The sequence below is a fragment of the Anthonomus grandis genome, chromosome 14 (genome assembly GCF_022605725.1).
Source record: "Anthonomus grandis grandis chromosome 14, icAntGran1.3, whole genome shotgun sequence".
NCBI lineage: Eukaryota > Metazoa > Arthropoda > Insecta > Coleoptera > Curculionidae > Anthonomus > Anthonomus grandis.
The window spans coordinates 14,537,643-14,557,293 of NC_065559.1; the positions used below are offsets into that span (position 1 = coordinate 14,537,643).

General features: G+C 30.1%; 1 protein-coding gene and 1 long non-coding RNA gene across 6 annotated transcripts in view; one reads left to right on the plus strand and one right to left on the minus strand.

Moving 5' to 3' along the window:
- LOC126744819 (uncharacterized) overlaps positions 1–19,651 on the plus strand; it is a 68,517-nt gene that overhangs the window by 12,080 nt on the left and 36,786 nt on the right. The gene's annotated exons all lie outside the window — the stretch shown is intronic.
- The window catches only part of LOC126744821 (uncharacterized), a 71,824-nt gene that overhangs the window by 10,832 nt on the left and 41,341 nt on the right, over positions 1–19,651 (minus strand). The window lies entirely within an intron of this gene.

Here is a 19,651-nt window from a genome sequence, read left to right on the forward strand (position 1 = left end):
TACCTCTTGATCAATAACGCTAGGAATTACCATTTTAGAGAAAAACGCATTTAAAAATAACGCTGCATAGTATTATTAATAACAATTTTTATTAAAACTCAATAGCACGCTTCAAAATTAAATTGACAAATAAAATTGCAAACAGATAAAAATACTAATTTATTTGAGGCAAATGTTCAAACAAGTTTCCGTTTCCCTGAATGCATAACCTGGATCTTTATTGAATGTTTTGGGTCGATCTAAGAATTTCAAATCGGTTTTCTCTTATTTGGCCTGCAGCTGCGAGAATTTGCCTCTAAAGCTCCTCTGGAGTATCAATTTCAGTGGCATAAATAATATTGCACATATTACCCCAAAGATAATAATCCAGAGGATTAAAGTCGGGCGATCGTGCAGGCCAGTTTATTGGACCACCTCGGCCTATCCATCTGCCTGTAAAATTATTGTCCAGCCAGTTTTTCACCTGTCGGCTGTAGTGAGCTGGTGCCCCATCGTGCTGAAAAATCATTTCCAACCGAGTTTCTATGGGAACATCATCCAGTAAATCTCTGAGATTGTTTTGAAGAAAATTTAAATAATGACGACCAGTTAACCTGTGTGGCAAAATAATTGGGCCTATCAATTTATCTCCTATCAAACCCGCCCATACGTTAAAGGAAAATCTATGCTGAAAGTTAGATCGTCGAACTACTCTCGGATTCTCGATGCTCCAAAAATGGGTATTACGGCTGTTAAAGTTACCCCTTACTCCTAGAAAAAGTTGCCTCATCTGACCACTACATTTTCTGACGAAGATTTGGGTGATTTAAAAATTCAATGACAAAAGTCTACTCGAGCTGGAAAATCTTCTTCTTCTAACTTCTGAACCCTTTTATAATGGAAAGGATGGTATCCTAACATCTTAGTCATTCTTCCAATCTAAAATTATTTTTAAATATTTTAAATTGCATAGGAAATAAGCCTAAACCTTAGTAAGCCACTAAACATTCCAGTTAGTCGTCAAAAGGATTTGTTTTGGGGTGTTTGATGTTTGTGATAAGACTTATCCAAGTAAATAAAGTAAATAATAATAGTAATTAGAATATTTTGAAATGAATTTAATGCGATCCGACGATAATAATTAATAACAACACTATTTATACCAATCTCAATTTTCAGTTATAAGTACTTTAAATTTAATTTTTTGGATAACAAATTAGGTACTTAATTATTTATTTATCATATTTAATTTTACTTACATTTGACTTTGGGATATTGGTAATCTCTTCTAAGGTTCTCAATGATATTTGAGGGTTTTCTTCAATTAAATTCAGTACTTCCCCATAACCATCATTTGCAATTGGTCTTCCTTGCCCTCGAGCACGTTCGAAGGATCCATATTCAAGTAAATTTCTATGAATTCTAACAAAAACTTTCCAATGTGGAAGCCTTCTTGCAGGAAACCTCCGCCGATACTCTCGTGCAGCGGCATGTGCGTTTCCATTGCAAAATCCATACATAAAATGAATATCTACTTTTTCACGGGTCGAAAAGTCTTCCATAGTTAAAAAGATATTAACAATTTGAATGCAAAATGACAAGTAATTAATTACAACAAATGTTAATGTCATTATGCAGTGTGTCAATTTTTTCCAAAGCCTGCTACTAAGTTTTCAGAAAAATTGGTAGCGAAAATAATACTATGCAGCGTTATTTCTAAATGCGTTTTTCTCGAAAATGGTAACTCGTTGAGTTATTGATCAAGAGGTACTTTTTTTACGTAAAAAGATTCAAATTTTTAAAATTTTAATAAAAAAAAAAACAAAAACTTTGCACACAATTTTTTTTTAAAAATAAGTGGAAAAAACCATCTTCAGGTGCCCCCTTTAAAAGGGGCGTAGCTCCCTTGGGGGGCGTTTGCCGATATATGTTTATAGGAAAAAGTGAGGTTATTTTTGACCAAAGAATACAGGGTTCGCGTTTCGTCCACTAATTTTGGGACACCCTGTATATATATATATATATATATATATATGAATTTAAAAGCCTATAAAACTTATTCTACTAAAAACGAAAAAGCCGGCTTTTACTTTACCATTCTTATATTTTAATTCCTTCTTTCTTTAAACATATAAAATATGATACGTGTGATGTATATATAGTAAGTAGTATATACAGGGTGTTCATTTGAAAACTTCCCACCACGGACTTATCGAAAAACACTGTTTAAAAAAAAAACGCCGAAATACGTCAAAAGGTTTGTCAAGGGGGACAACTTTCTAACCTAAAATTACTTCACCCCCTCTCACCCATAGCCCCCCAGGGTCGTGTCCTTAAAAATTTTAAATGACAATGGGTATCGAGTAATAGCTTGTTTAAAAGGTCTTTCGAAGTCTTTTATTTTGACGTTTGATTTTTTTAAATCGGTCGATTCGTTTTCGAGAAAATTAGAAAAATCTTTGTTTATCTTAATTTGTTCAGATAGAAAACAAAAACATGAAAATATCAGTTTTTATTTCAATAAGTGTTCAAAATATTGCCCGTTTTTGGCCAAGCAATGATATAGCCGATGTTCAAATTCCTGACGGACATTTTCAAAAACATGTTGTGGGATATCATGTTGGGGAGTAAACACAATAGATTGCAAATGACCCCATAATAAAAAGTCTAACGGCGTTATATCAGGAGATCTAGCAGGTTATTCTATAGGCCCCCTTCGCCCTATCCATTTATCTGGAAACTCGTCGTCTAGCCATTGCCGAACGGGAAGAACATAGTGAGGAGGAGCGCCGTCTTGCTGGAAATATATTTCAGCCTCATCAAGTATAGGGTTTCCATCATCATTGATTTGGTTTTCAATGAATTCAGTGATAAGCGGATTGATGGTATTTTCCAACATATCCAAATAAATGTCTCCATTTAAATTTCCATTAATAAATAATGGCCCAATCACTTTATTTCCAAAAATGCCTGCCATTACATTAATTTTTTGAGGGTACTGGGTATGCCCTTCTACAAATGCATGAGGATTTTCAATGCTGCAATATCTACAGTTATGCTTATTAATAAATCCATTTAGATAAAATGTGCATTCATCACTGAAGCAGATATTCTTTACATGAATAGTATTATCAGTAATCGTTTCAGTAATTTTTTTACAAAACTCAACTCGCCTATCGAAATCGTCTTTGGTTAACTCTTGCAATATTTTCATTTTGAATGGATGAAATTTATGAAATTTGGTAACTGCGTGAAAAGAGTCTAATAAAATACCAGTGGCAGCAACAATTTTACGTGATGAAGTATTAGGATTTATTCCAAAATGACCCAAAACTTCAACTTGAGCGGCTTCATCCAAAATTCGCCGATGATCACATTTTTTATTTGCAACAGATCCAGTTTCAGTAAACTTAGTAACAAGGTCCAAAACATACCTATACGAAGTTATCTTCTCCGGATGTCTGGCGTTAAACGTGACGGCAGTTTGCTAAGCACATTGATTTTTGGCACAATAAATTAGAATAATTTCCACTCTTTCGGCTATTGTGTAAACCATTTTGGAAGTAAAATCTTCAATTCAACAAATAAATTTTCACTATTCCAAGACTGTCACAAATGTAACTGACGGCAAAATAAATTCTTTATTTTCCTCAGCAACTATAAATAACTAAGCAGGTATAACATTGAATACAGTTCGCCTAGGATATCTGTGTTGAAAAGAATGCGGAAAAAAAAATCAGGTTATTATTTAGTTTTTTCCACGTCTAATCTTCGGAATTGCTGTTTATGTTGGTAGTTTCTGTTTTAAATTATAAACGAATTGTAGATTTAGCAAACCCTAACGGGCAACATTTTGAACACTTATTGAAATAAAAACTAATATTTTCATTGTTTTTGTTTTCTATCTGAACAAATTAAGATAAACAAAGATTTTTCTAATTTTCTCGAAAACGAATCGACCGATTTAAAAAAATCAAACGTCAAAATAAAAGACTTCGAAAGGCCTTTTAAACAAGCTATTACTCGATACCCCTTGCCATTTAAAATTTTTAAGGGGATGACCCTGGGGGCAGAGGGTGAAGTAATTTTAGGTTAGAAAGTTGTCCCCCTTGACAAACCTTTTGACGTATTTCGGCGTTTTTTTTTTTAAACAGTGGTTTTCGATAAATCCGTGGTGGGAAGTTTTCAAATGAACACCCTGTATATGATTCGGGTATCATAAAAAGAGTTAAATAAAGGTTTGACATGTGATACATCAAAATGTTTATGATTTTGTGTAAAAAAAAAATGTAATTAGATCCAGGGTGCTCTATTTAAAATAAAAAAGGTCGTATTGACCACGGCTTAAAATATTAATCGACGTATGCGAGCGTTTTTTTAACACGCCTTCATATATTTTTTTTTAAAATTGTTTTATATTTTTCCCGTTTACTGTATAAAGATCATAATACAATTTTTTCCTTGCTCTAAAAATGTTTACCACGTCATTTAAGTTTCTTGTTAAATTTTTCAGGACTTGTATCTCTATCTGGTTAAGCCACAAACTTTTTTTTTAAATGACATGCGCTAGTCTTTAGATATGTATTGCACCATTTATTATCCTAAGATAAATAAGCAAATATAATTCTAGTAGCCAATTTTAACACATTGTTCATATTTTTTATCGTCGTTTAATAAACTAATTTTATATCTACTTTTGGTTACAATCCAATTGTTGAATATATAAGATGTTGGTGACTTCTGTTTTGAACATAGTACTGCCAAAGCACATTGTATTTTGAATCTAAATCGTAATTCAATTGCTTCTTCTATCTAAAATTAAACATTTTTGATATGATTACGCTCTTGTTTGCCACATCGCCGAATCTACTGTATAAAATTAATAAATAAAAATTATTGCATATATAGGTTCCTTCCTTTCCCAACACATTTCTTATATTTATTGAAGCAGTAATTCCAACTTAATTCGTATGCACCAATTACTTGTAAATGTATCGTCATTGAAATCAAACCTTTAACTTTCATAGCAACATTAGTAAATCAATTAGATTTTACTAATGTTATTATATTTGATGTTTACTGCTTTTTTTAATTTTCTTTTTTATTTATAATTGGCAAATTAAATATATTTATTAATTTTACATTCTGTCTTCTAAAGTTAATTATAAATAATAATAACACTCCAATTGTTAAATATATAAGATGTTGGTGACTTCTGTTTTGAATATAGTACTGCCAAAGCACATTGTATTTTCAATCTAAATCGTAATTTAAATGCTTCTTCTATCTGGAATTAAACATTTTTGATATGATTACGCTCTTGTTTGCCACATCGCCGAATCTACTGTATAAAATTAATAAATAAAAATTATTGCATATATAGGTTCCTTCCTTTCCCAACAAATTTCTTATATTTATTGAAGCAGTAATTCCAACTTAATTCGTATGCACCAATTACTTGTAAATGTATCGTCATTGAAATCTAACCTTCAACTTTCATAACAACATTAGTAAATCAATTACATTTTACTAATGTTGATGATAATGAACATTCTTGGATCTTTTCCGTTGTAAATAAAAAGGCCAGATCTAGCAGATTTTATATCGACCACCAGCGACTAAATGATATTACCAAGAAAGACAGTTATTCCTACTATTCTGCTTCACCACTGATTACTTCAGCAAATGGGTTGAGGCATACCTTCTGTCGATCCATCGACATTCTTTAACAGAATGGACTTGTCGATTTTGTGCATATACAATTAATTGTACATATAACTACATTCGGTAAGTACATTCTTCATATTTCACGTACCTTCTACTTGAGTACATCTAGACCAATGCCGAAATTTTCAAAGCATAGAATTAAGAAAACGAGTTAAATATAATGGTGGAATGAATAAATAGAACAATTAATGGTCAGGGTAGACTCAAAATTGCTAAAAAAGACTGAGATAGATTTCTTCATTTTTTTTTTTGCTGGCTTATCGAGCTGGGTAGAAAAATGAATGTCATTTTAGTTAAGTTCGCATTTCTTTCACAACATGCATCTGAGGCAAATTCAATCGAGACATCAGCAACATTTTTTTTTAAGTTTGGCGAGGGATAATTAAGGACCTGATTTACAGGAGAAGCATACGGAATTGTTTTAGAAATAAGATTATCCATATTACTTCAAAATGTTCCACTATAATAACGTTAGTTAATGTGTTAATGCACCATGATGCATCTGCACATTTTAGTGCAAAAAATAAGCACATGCGCCTTTCTACACTCTAGGCCTCTGACAATTTTAATATTTCTATCGATAAGGATGCCTAATGCAAATCTTTGGTAATTTTTATGATTGTGATGGTTATTTCAGTAATTATAAACAAAAAATAACTTTGACAGCGCTATCTTCAAATCGTCGTCTCTTGATTGAAATTAATTTATAGGGATAATGAATTAAAATTCTTTAAGACTATTTAATTCTTCATCTGTAAATTATATATAATAAGGTGAGTACTTACTCGTTTTAATTTTAGAAATAGTTTTTTATAGCACTAGTTTTAGGAACACGGGTGGTTTCTAATGTAATATCTAACATAGACTCAAACCTTTAAATCCAGATTTTATAATTTGCAATTCTACCTAAAATATACAAAAGGAACCTCAGAAAAATGAAAATAAGAATTCAAAATTTATTTTTTTTTAATAAAAATGACATTACTAAGAAAGTATAGCGGATAGATTTTGACCGCGCAAACTCCGGCTACGCACTTATATAATTTCTTAACACAAGGTATATACATGTTGGAGACAGATGGCGAATTCTGCCATAGGCCGAAATAATTGAGCATATATTCATTCTAGGTCATATTTCGAAAGACTCACACAATTTGGCATTTGGCTACCACAATCTTAACACATCCCAAAATGACCATATACGTTATAAGACAAGGCCGAATAAGACAAAAGCAATAATTTTAAATGCAATTAATACACATGTTATGTTATATTGTTTTATTTATTGCGGATGTACTTAAATGACATTTACTAATAATTTTATTTTATTTGTTACACATTTGCATTTTTTGTCACTACATTGTTTATGACAGTTGCACTGTATAAAGCCTTGTGATGAATTGGATTCCATTGCTGCAATTATTCTCAAACTGAATTAAGTATGAACAGGTACATCCCATAATGTTTATGTATTAATTTGAGATGGATATAAAAAAAATATAATAAGGTACTTATAATCTCTATAATTATTTGAGTTATTCAACCAGAAATTTAATCCTTGCATATAGCTTTTCCAAAACACCAATTTAAGTTCCAAGTTGGTCAAAATTCTCTTTTTAGACAATACAACAGCGAAGACGTTACGAAGACCTAAGCGGCCTCTGTCGACATCAGGAATTTTAACTTAAACTTTCTGTCCAATTTCAATTTTAGGGAATTTGGATTTGGAATTTGGAATTTCTTTGCCTGCTTTTTTAAGCTGTTAACGCTGTCATAACAATGTTGATTTATATATTTTAAGCGAGCTTTGTTTTCTCTAAAAAATCTTTAACTGTATTTAATCTACTATTATTGACTTATTATATAAATACCTGATAATGGATGTTCAGATGTTCTTGTGCAACTTTATTCTCTAGCTCTTAGAAATATATTATTATAATATTCTCTAAGAATTTTTCTATAGTAATGTTCAAACTCTTCCTATCATGGTTGTCAGTGTTATACAGTAGTTCTGTATCTGATTCATTAGATAATAATGTGTCTTCCTTATCTTCAGCTGTAGTCATTTGCAGTTTATAGACATTCTCCTTATCTTGTAGTTGTTCTATGATTTTAAAGGGAGGGTTTAAATGAATTAAACCATTAATAAATGGAGTGTCAAGTATAGCCTTATATGGAATTCTCAGAACGCCTCTGTGAGAAACGATCAGTTTTTTTTTCATTGTAAAAATCTTAAATCTTCTAACCATTGATCTTTTTTTTTTGCATCCAATCAATTAAAATGTTTCGCACATCTTGGCTTGCCCTCTCAATAGAACTCTGGCTTTGTGAGTGACGTGGCTTACTATGTCTAGTTATTATTTAAATTACAAACTCTCTGCTATTATTATTATGTAGGACACAAGAGGCTTCAGTGATACAAAAAATATCCATTACATTATAGGCAACTTCTCCGCGCGTTTAGATTTTAGGGGTCTAAGGAATATGAATTTTGTCAAAAAATTCTGATAAATCATAATAAATTTAAATAGACCATTTGATTTAGTTTGCATTTCAATTAAATCACTTTGTCCCCTTTTATTAAAGCCTGTTGAAATTATAGGTTTTGCTATCAACCCTTTCTGTTTTGATTTCTTTTTTTATTAACACATTAAACATAATTTTAAATATTCTATTGATGCTTCTAGGGATATTACAATACTTTTTACCAATTTCTTTCGCCATACCTAATCTTCTTCTATCACCAGTATCCCTGTGAGTAATTTTTTTAAAATTTTTTTTTCTTTCTGTAAAATGCCATATATCTCACTAACATTGCAATAATATCTTATATATAGACCCAACGTTATTGTCACTACGATTCGTAATAAAATTTAAGTTAGCCCCAATCTTTCATATAATCATGGCAAGTCAGCTTTTCATTTACCTCTTTCTTTCTCAGTCTTTTACTTACATTTCAAAAAAATACGTTGCCCCTTAGTAAACTAGAATGCTTTAAACTAGCTGCTAGTGACTTTTAACAGTGGTTCTCCAAAGGAGGCATTCAGAAAATAAATATTTTTTGATTTTTATTAAAGGTAGATTACTAGCAAAAATAAATTGTGCTTTCCAGTCTGGTAATGTCACATATCAATATACTTAATATCTCTTTTTAGCAGCAAATGTTTGGAAATATTATTGTCAAATGTTTTTTAAATTTCTCAAAAAAAGTTAGACATAAAAAATTAAAAATATATATTTTTTTAATTTGTGTGATTCAAATTATTTATTAGTTAATTAAATTATTTAATTTTTTTGATATTTATTATTTTGTTACGATCAAAACAAAGTACCAGCTAGTAAGTAATTGTGTTGCACAGATACATATTTATTAGTATAGCAACAAATGGTAAAATAAAAATAGCTGATAGAGGTCAATCTAATAAATATGCCCTTTTACTTTTCTCATAGTTTCGCGTGGCAACACAATCTGCTGTTAAGAAATACGAAAATTCATTTATTACATTTTTGTTAAGAGCTGGTCGTGTAACGGTCTTATGTAAGAATGGTTTTAAAGTAAATCAGAATATAGAGTTAAATTTAACTTGTTTGTAAATTATTCATTTATACAGGGTGAGTCGCCATCAACCTCTAAGCACATTCTTCTTTTTTTACGAAGGGCCCTTTTCTAAGCGATTCATTTCTTTTTTTGATAAACACTGCCGCATTTTTAATGCGTCAAATTAGTGCCTCCCGAGTATTGACTTTCACTTTTTAAAACACCCCCACAAATAATAGTCCAGTGGTATGAGGTCTGGAGGTCTAGGAGGTCAACTAATAGGATCACCGCGACCAATCCATAATCCTGGAAACTCTTCACCCAAATATTGCTTGAGCTGATGAGCGAAATGTGCAGGAGCTTCATCATGCTAATAATACATTTGCAATCCGATGTTTATATAATGCTACTAACTCATTTCCCAAATAAAAGTATGTAGTTCTCTCCTTTAAGACGATTTTCTAAAACGTGTACAGCTTTTGTGACAAGAAGCGGTGAACTATTTAAAACATTTTAATTACGCTATAATTTAAAAACCAATAAGAATCAGATAAGTATGAGTTTTTTTACATTATTTTCATGCAATATTCATCTGGAGTTTGGTGCGTTTCTCCCGACTCAGCCTTTTTATAGATTATTTCCTTAAATATTCAAATTATCCATGAAATGGGCTTCTAAGAATTTTTTTTTTGAGAAAATCGTTGGACGTTTATAGCCTGTCTTTATTGTCTTGACACTCCTTTAAATCTAATATCAATAAAGGTATTTTAAACTCATAAATTACAAAATGGTGAAAATGAAATCTGTTTTCAATGTTATTCGACTACACTGTCCTGCGAACATGTTCCATGGTTATTAATGGTCAAAAACATGGAATATTTTGGCTATAGAGTTTTATAATAAGATAAAATACTCTGGATGTATAACGTTTAAGTTTATATCAGCTTCATAATAAACAGGTGTTCCAAGTTTGAGAGTATATTAATATTTTTTTAAATGCCCAAATATAGGCTTTTGGCTCCTACATTAAGCTTTACTTAGGATTTTAGAAATATTTTATATTTTGGGAAAAAGTATAAGAAATTTTAAAGATCTTTTAACCAGTACTTTCTTACCCTATCTATACAAGACAGTAATTAAGTTCTGTTGTAGAAAATGATCTTGCTTATACGTGGTAACTAGCTATAGCGGATTCAAAAGTAAGAAGTCAGAACATTAGGCTTGCTTTGATAACTTTGTTTGCTTGATAAACTTCCATAGCTCGTAATTACTTAAAAACTGCCGTTGATGTTGAATGAGAATTAAAAGTTGATAATTTCTTAAATTTGAAAGAGCTATTAAATAATTATTATTGTAAGAACAAGTTCACCTTTAAGCTTTAGATTTAAATGTGTGCTTAACTACAATTTTTATGTAGTTAAAAATTCGGAACAAAACAATAATAAAATTAAAAAATATATATATTTATGGTGTTTATGATTAAGGGTGTTAATTAATTGAGTGTTGGTAAGGCAGGTTATGAATCCTCGGGTGATTTTAAGATAAAAAGCTTCATCAACATATGTTCTAAGCCTCTTAGCTTTTGGGCTACAGAGTGTTAAAACTTAAAAAAAAATGGTTTTTTATATTAATTTTTTATGGCTTTTAGATCTTTTTATAAAATTTTGAACACACCATCATTAACGAGCAATTTTTGACGTAATTCTTTTTTTTTAATATTTACTAATGACGTACGTACGAGGTTTGAACTGACAATGTTTGAAAAAGAAAATGGGGCGACACTGATTTTTCCAAAAACCAAAACTATTTTTGAAATCCCCATTTATTTAGAAGCAAATTTGGCCAAAAATAAAGAAAGTATATTAAATCTAGAAAGTTTAAATTTCTAGGATTAACAATAGAATGACCTAAATAATCTCAGATGGAGCCTAAAATGAGGTCTTTAAACAATATGAACCACTAAAAACTGGACCCTAGAGATAAAAATGTTAAACTAGACATAAGTAGAAACCTAAATAAGCTCATACAAAATACATATAAAATAATAATAATAAATATATAATAATAATATTGATATTACTATTTGTAGATGTTTGCTTTCGATTAGTCTACTCGAAATTATTCATATTATTAATATAATGGTTGGAATAATCTAAACTTCTCTCATTTTCCATTGTCTTCGAATTCGGTATTTTAAATTTCTCTACTTAATGATCTTCTTGATGATATTAATAATGTTCGGGTTACCAATAATTATAAGTGCTGTTTCTCTAGGAACTTTACCTGTTAGAATTAAGTCAAATATATTGTTACTTCTCGGCTAATCTGTAAGTATATTCCGGTCGCAGTACTATTTATGTTCGTCAACTTCAGAACATACTTCAAATATAGTACATCTATTCTCGTAATCTGGCAAAAAAAAATGAGTTTCCTGCTAGCTCTAATATTTTTTTTGGCACATCGCGTCACTCTTAATATTTTGTTGGTATAAATTTCCGACATTTTGTAATACACTGGATGGACTCAGATATTTACCTCAATTCTTATACGAAAAGCTACCCCTTCGACACATCATTGTCGAATCTTGCTGAAATGTCATGTTTCCGTTTCACAACACAACTTTTGACCACACTCTGCTCGGTACTGTGATGAATTTAAACCTAGAGCTTAAAAAAGCCCGTGTGAAAAAAAAGTGTTGTTGAGTTCGCTTCGCATACTGTTGTACGCACTTGGAATGTTTCACCTACCTAAAAACAGAATAATCACCAGTTGTTTGCCTATATGGTCCAATTCTCTTTTCGCGGCAATATGGTTTAACACCAAAGATCGGGTTAATGTTTAAGGCCTTAAACAAGATTTTGGTACTAAAATTCATTTTTAGAAGCTAGATAGAACTTAGAACTAGATTTTAGAACTAGATTTCATTTTTTTGTTTCTTATTAATTTATTCCGCATATTCTTATAATTTGTTTTATCCCTAAAAATGTTTAGCTTTCCTCGGCGTTTATTGCTTCGATAGTGCACGCTCCCCATCTGAAAATTATATTGCTACTTTATCTATTTACTCATAAGGTCATTCCTATGCTATCATAAAACTCTTCTACTATTTTTAGCATTTGATTTTATGATAGCGGCTACCAACTTAAAATCATTCATATAAAGTATATGATTAAGCCTGGCTAATTTTTAATTGTTGTTTATAGCAATTCGATGCCCAAAATAAACTTATTAGGGTTCATAGTGGATTCATGACGAGGTAAAACGCCAAAGGGTTTAGGGACTTTTCCAGAAATATATCTATGCGAATTGGGATTCTGCTTCCTTGTATTATTGTGTTATCAGAAGTTAATAGATATTAGCCAAGTTGACATAGTGTACTTTAAAAAGAAAGTGATCTAGTCATTTACTCTATATAATTTAAGTATTTCTTTGAGCCATTGATATGGCTCCTCATTAAAAATATTTCGATAGTCAATGAATGTAGCCAAAAAGTTATTATTTTGTTGTAAACCTAATTGCAGAAAGCAGAGTCGATTATCAGTTGCTCTTTACAACCCTTGGCGTCTCTGGTACATCACCTCTGCTGTTCGGCAATACAATGCAGGGATTTGTTTGAGTAAATTTCAAAAATAGACGGATTTCTGGTTCCAATTCTTCTCTCAAATTTTAAGACATTTTTTGCCTCCTGTAGAAATTGTCACATTAAAGTTAAAGAACCACCCATTAAAAAAGTCCAGCATATGACCTAAAGAAAAGGTCTGTAGTGCTTTAGTTTTAAATTCAACACGATCGAGCAGCAAAAGTGTTGGAGAGGAACTGGATATGCACCATAAAACTGTGACGAGTATTTGGAAAAAACATGGATACAAATGTTTTAAATGTTCCAAAACTCAAGAAGTGTTTTCTGAAGATCAATGGCGAAGAATAGCAATTTTTTTAATTAATAATGGAAAAGGTAAATGAAAATTAAAATTTCTTAGAAAATATTTTGTTTTCAGATCAGTGATCTGTTCCATTACATGGTAAACAGAATTTTTTCATTGTTAATCACTGGTCTCAGTAAAACGAACACAAAGGTTTTCAATTTTAGTCCTGCTCGTAATGCGGTTAGAGTAAAAGAATTTTTAACAAATACTTTTCCTAACCACCTTATTAGCGAGAGTGGCAATATTAAATGGATTCCAAGATCTTCCGATTTGTCACTAAATGACTTTTATTTATGAGGTTATCTTAAAAAAATGTTAATTACGAATCTGTGCGGTTTCTGCACATGTAATTCCTGCATTAGAAAAATATTATACGAATTACGCGTAATATATTTTTTTAAATTTTGCCGCAAGAGATACACTCCCCACCGACGTCAGTCGCTTACTAAAATAAAATTTAACATAATCGAGCTTGAACCTAGCCTAGTGTCGCTGCGGCGTAGTTGCAACATCACGCCTCAATTGCGCTACGGAATCGTAGAAGGTTAAAGGCATTGAAATATGATAAAGGTAGAATGTGCATCGTAGAAATAGAGAAAGGGTAGAATGGGCCAAGACCTGCGCCGATTGTCTAATGACCATGGCTGCCATTTGTATGGTCTAGTGCGGGGACATCGGAATGAAACATCGATGTTGACATCGAAAGGTTACATTGATGCTTTAAAAACATCGGTGTTTTCCTACATCGATGTCAAGAAATCATCGATAAACATCGCCTAGCACTAGTATGGTCTTCTTTCGCGAGAATATAGCTGCATAGCATGTGTTTTTTCTGTCACATATAATCTTAAAAAAATATTTAAAAGAACTAACATGCACCCAATACAAAAAATATATTAAAATTTCAATTTGTAAACAGAAAGAACAAAATAAATAACCTCAACTGTTCAATAATAAACAACTAATTGCCAAAAACAGCTGATCATAGAAATATGATAAAGGTAGAATGTGCATAGACCACTGCGCATCCAATTTTAGGTGGATACATAGGGGGCCGCCATTTGTATGGTTTAAGGTCTTCCCCTTCTGTTACAGCTGTTTTTAGCAATTAATTTTGTTTGTTTTGTATTAAAGCAATTTGAGGTTACTTATTTTCTTCTTTCCATTTACAAATCAAAGTTTCAATATATATTTTTGTATTGGGTGTATGTTGTGATTGTGATTTTGCAATAACATTACGTAAATGTTGAGCAATAGAGTCATATGACCATTTACGCGCAACGTCCTTTGCTTTTGCTTACTCGGCGTCATTTGGTGCTACTTACCCAAAGTCGATAATTCAATCTACTTCCACGCGAGCGAAGCAGCGCGGCGGGTTCGCGGCTTCGGCTAGTATTAAATAAAAAGCTCAAAAAAAACACCTTCTTTAGCTAAAGAGTACGTTAGCCAACTATTTCTACGCTACTGTAATTAACAGATTCTCTTGTTCTAAAGTATTTCAAATATTTGTATTAGGATCCACATTTTTCCCAAAATTTTAAAAATAGCTGAATTCTTCCACAAACCATTCTTGTTTAATGAGTCTATCATCAAAGGTGACTGTGGCTGAATTACCGCGGTAATATCCTTTGATTATTTAAAGCCTTGCGGGAGGAGAATGGCGAATAAAAATAACACTTTTAGTTTCATTAAATACAACCAATATCAATTATAAAATTCCCAGCGGCCTGTGAAATTTTATATAATCATATTTATAGAATGCTAAATATACACACTCAATAAAAACACTAAACGAAACGAAGATCTTCGCCATTAAATACTTCAAATTAGTCAATATTTTGATATACAGCTAAATACCACTTGGAAGCATACGGAGATCATGTCCAATTGCGTGTCGAATTCCTCTATACCTATAGCAACACTTAGGTGGGATGAGATTGCAATGATATACTCCTTTTGCGTGAGGTTCCCTGCTTAACTGATGAGAATAAGATCTGTGGAAAAATGTTAAATTTAAATTATATTCAGTAGTAAGAAAATACAGTACATAGGTGACCAACGTCAAAATCTCAAGAATTCATAAAAGACATAAAAAATAAATCAACTTTATAGAGAATAACATTTTAAAGAACCTAAATAATATTTGTTATAATTAACTGTTCTATTTTATTTGTCCTAATATTACGCTATTAATTTATTAATGCACTTGTTATAAAAAAATAGGAATTATGAGATAATTATGAAAAAAAATCGCATCATAGATAGAATTGATCTATCTATAAATAATTAAATAATTACGAGGTAAAATACTCGACACACATAGATAATTCGTTAGTAGTTACCTGGTTACATAACTTGATGACCCGGTTTGTAAACACCTTGGAATTTGGCCATACTAAACTCATCAAAATATATATGTAAGGATACTAACTAATTAAATTACTTTACATTAATTTGCAATAACGCAACGAAACCTAAACGTTATTCAATAGCATCACCAGGCCAGTCGTTAACCTCACTTGTTCAATGATAACTTCTTTCCCTCTACTCTTTATTTCGACTAATAACAGCAGTTTCACGAAAGTCATTTCATTATAGTTCAAGCCATAATTTTCTTTAGGTCATGCGTTTTAAGTAACAGAAAGTTCTGCAATAGTTTTTTGTAAATATTTTTAATGAAAGTTATCTCTTGTTATCCTATATAGAAAAGAAAAAATAAAAACTTGAGTTAAACTAATAAAAACTAGCAAGCTTAAACGAGTAACTAGATTCAAGGAAAAGTTATATTCATTTTAAATTTCAGAACGGTGAGTTTAGTTAATGGTTTAAAAAATATTTTAGTGAATTTATAATGTGAACGTCAGATGTGATATTTTGTAGTACACTATAGTAAAAAGGTAGATTTAACTAGTTTTGAATTAAAATTTCTTACTTGCATAAAAAGCAATATATTGCAATAGTATACTGTGCGCTTTAATGGAGATTTTCTTTAAAATAGGTTTAACGTAATTAATAAAGAGTCTAGTTTTCTTAAAATATTAATTATTTTTTTATCATCGGGATCTCGGTAACCATAAAAATACGGTTAAATGTCTTATTTAATGTTCAATTTAACGTAGTTTTAAAATCTACCTTAAAGCTCCGAAGATAGTAGAACCCGAAAGTTGGATTATTTCATTTAATTTTTTCTGGACACATTCCAAGAGGATCTTATCAATCTAGTAATTTATTCAATAATTCTACAAATTACATTTTGTTATAGCATTTTTTTCCTTTATAAAGAAGTATTATAAAATTTAAAAACAGAACTTTAAGGGCATCGTATAAATATTTTTTCCAGTCTTCTATTCTATTAGTATATAAAACTTAATTTTTTATTCAATTTAAATGAAATAGGCCACTACATTAAAATAAACTAGGATACTACTACTAAATATATAATAATAATAATAGCTACTACTAAGCGCCTACAATTATTTGTTTTTTCGTTAAACATATTTAAGACAAAAAATAGATTACATGGCACTATAATACACCTGACTTTAAAGAAATTGTTAATAATAAAACTAACCAAAAGCATAGCATGATGATATTTATTATTATAAAAGTGAACCAAAAAAAGACATCCTATATAAGATATTTAAAAAATGTTTATTATGATTAAATCTAGAGCAGTTAAAGACATAGTATAATAAATATTTGTAAATATATTAAGAATTATTGAATACTAGTGAAACAATCATTTAAGGGACAAGTATTCTGCAATAAAGCTAAAGTGTATCGAATGCGGACTGAACTGAACTGGAATGCGAGTGGCATTACGCCTGGCATTAGCAAACTGTGCTACGGAATAATAGGAAAATAAGCACATGTGTTTTTGCCCTAAGAGGTTTACCCTTTATAGGCTGGTTTAAATAGCGGATTTATTGTTCGTTTTGCAATAACATTAAGCAAGTATTGAACAATTGATAATTCTCACGCGAGACCTTTTGCTTTGCGGGGGCTTTCGGTACCCAAACACAAAATCGATAAATCATTTTATTTCCACGCGAGCGAAGCTGCGGGGGTATGGTTACTAATAGCACAGATGTAAATATAGCTCAGATAAAAAAAGCTATATAGCAAATAATTAAGTAAATTTCGGTTAATTTAACCGAATTTAACCGAGTTTCATAAACAATTTGTTTATGAAACTCCTATAAGACTTATAGCAACGACTCTCTTAAATGTTCTTTTAAAAGTTTCATTCAGAAACTCACAATGGTTTTTTTACAATGTGCCTGAAAATCCAGTGATGAGCTCAAAAATTAATAATAATAATTAATTTCTTAAGGATTTAGTTTCTTTATTTAGGTAGATTTAGAAAGTCAGTACCATTTTTTTAAGTCTCAGTACTTAATAAAAATAATAAAAAAACAAAATTCTAAGACCGAAACGTCTATATCTCAGTACCTATAATGACTAAAGGGTTGAAAATTCATACATAAATTGCCCTTATTAAATAATTTATTGCCTATTTTATATTTTTTTCTTAGAAAAATTTAAACAAATAAAAAAATCCTTCAAGAAAATTTTAAAAACCTAGGGTCCACACTGTCTACTAGATATTTTTAAAATTATAAATTTTATTTTATAAATTGTAATTAAATTATTTTTTATTAAAATAAGTTATACCTTTTTTGAAACAATAAATTTTAAATTGTTTCCATTTATGAATTAAACATAAATATTAACTAATTATGGAATCAAACATATATATTCTTGATTGTATAAATTAAAAACTAAAAAGGCGAATTTTACTGTAAATGTAAATAAGTGTTGTAAAATTATGATATTTAAAAAAATGAAGTTGAATAGTGGCCCAAAAATAAAATATCTGACTATATATTTTATAATAGTACTATAGGAGACAACAAATTGAAATAAAGCACTATTTTTTTTAAATTTATTTTGGAATAATAATTGCTTGAACGACCAGCAAGAAATTTTCTCTTTCTCTAAAGCTTCTTAGAATTTATTCAATGTTAAAAGCATTAAAGTGTCCAACAAAATGGGCAACATTGGGCTCTTGGAGTCCAAGGTTGCGTACTGCTATATTCATCCACGATCTACCATCTTTCAAGATTTCTTGATTGTTATGAAAAAATATTTGTCTTATTATTATTAAATTTCAATGTTGTAGTTTTATATTGTGTGTCTTTTTTATATACTCAGTTAATTTAGTCGACTTTTTAGAATCGTTATTAATTAATGGGGTTTTTTCGAAATCTGCTGGTATTGTTACAGAGATTTAACTGGATATCCTTAACTTTATTCAAAATTTCTCTAATATAAAAACTACATGAAAATTGTAAAATTCTAAAAAAAATATACTCGGGGACCCTAAGATAAACGGAACTAGAGAACTTCTTTGTTTAAAAAAAAATAATATGCATGTAGGTATGTTTGTAGTTATGTTAGCATGTAGGTATGTTACATTAATTTACTTTTTTTGCCTTATTTAGTGGTTTTCTGATCCGGTTTAGAAGAAATTTTTCTTAATCTTTTAATTTCAAATAGTTTATAATTTGATTTCCTCTACATTTATACATCTCGAGAGAAAATTATATGTTCTAAGAATAATTATGAATGCCGTGTTATAATACAATGTGAAATAATAATATTTGAAATTATAAAATAGAATATTATATGTAATTTAAATTTGCGTAGTAGTAATCGTATGAAATAAGTTTAATGGAATAGTGTTTTTCATTTGCTTCATTCATATACAGTGCATCCGTAAAGTAGCTGATAAATTCAATAAAAATGAAACGGACTGTTTCTGAAAAAAATTCCTGAACCTGTCGATTTTATACGATACTGGGTTTAGGGTTTTTATAGGTGGAAAAAAGATATGGTACAAATGAATAGTAGTTACATAAGGAATTTTAAACGAAAAATTATTATTATTGATTTATACTATATCCTTTGTAAAATAATGCGTTCTTTCTGGTTCTGCATTAAAAATATGGTCGTTTCCATTCAGAAAACATATTAGTGACGTCATATTTTTTTTTTAATCACCCTATATATTTAATTTCTACGTAGAAAAGCCCTAAACCAAATATTAGAACCGACTGTTTCGAACATTTTTTTTTAGGAACTGTCCATTTCATTTTTAAAATTGAATTTATTCGCTACTTTGAATTTATCCGGATGCAAATATAACAAATTGTTGATTATCTGATTGTACTAAAAATTACAATTTCTTTTAGTAAAATTATTTCTTGATGATATTAATAAGTCACTAATACAAAAATCTACGTCTAAAAAGTGAATGTTCACATTATAATATATTAATTTTTAATACTCGTGTAGAGCTGATAAAAAACAAAATATGATCAAAACTTGTTTTCCCTAGTTCACACAAATTTAATATTTTAAAATTAATGGATAGTACTTCATTTTAAAAATTACTACAATTAGAAAATTAACACCTGTT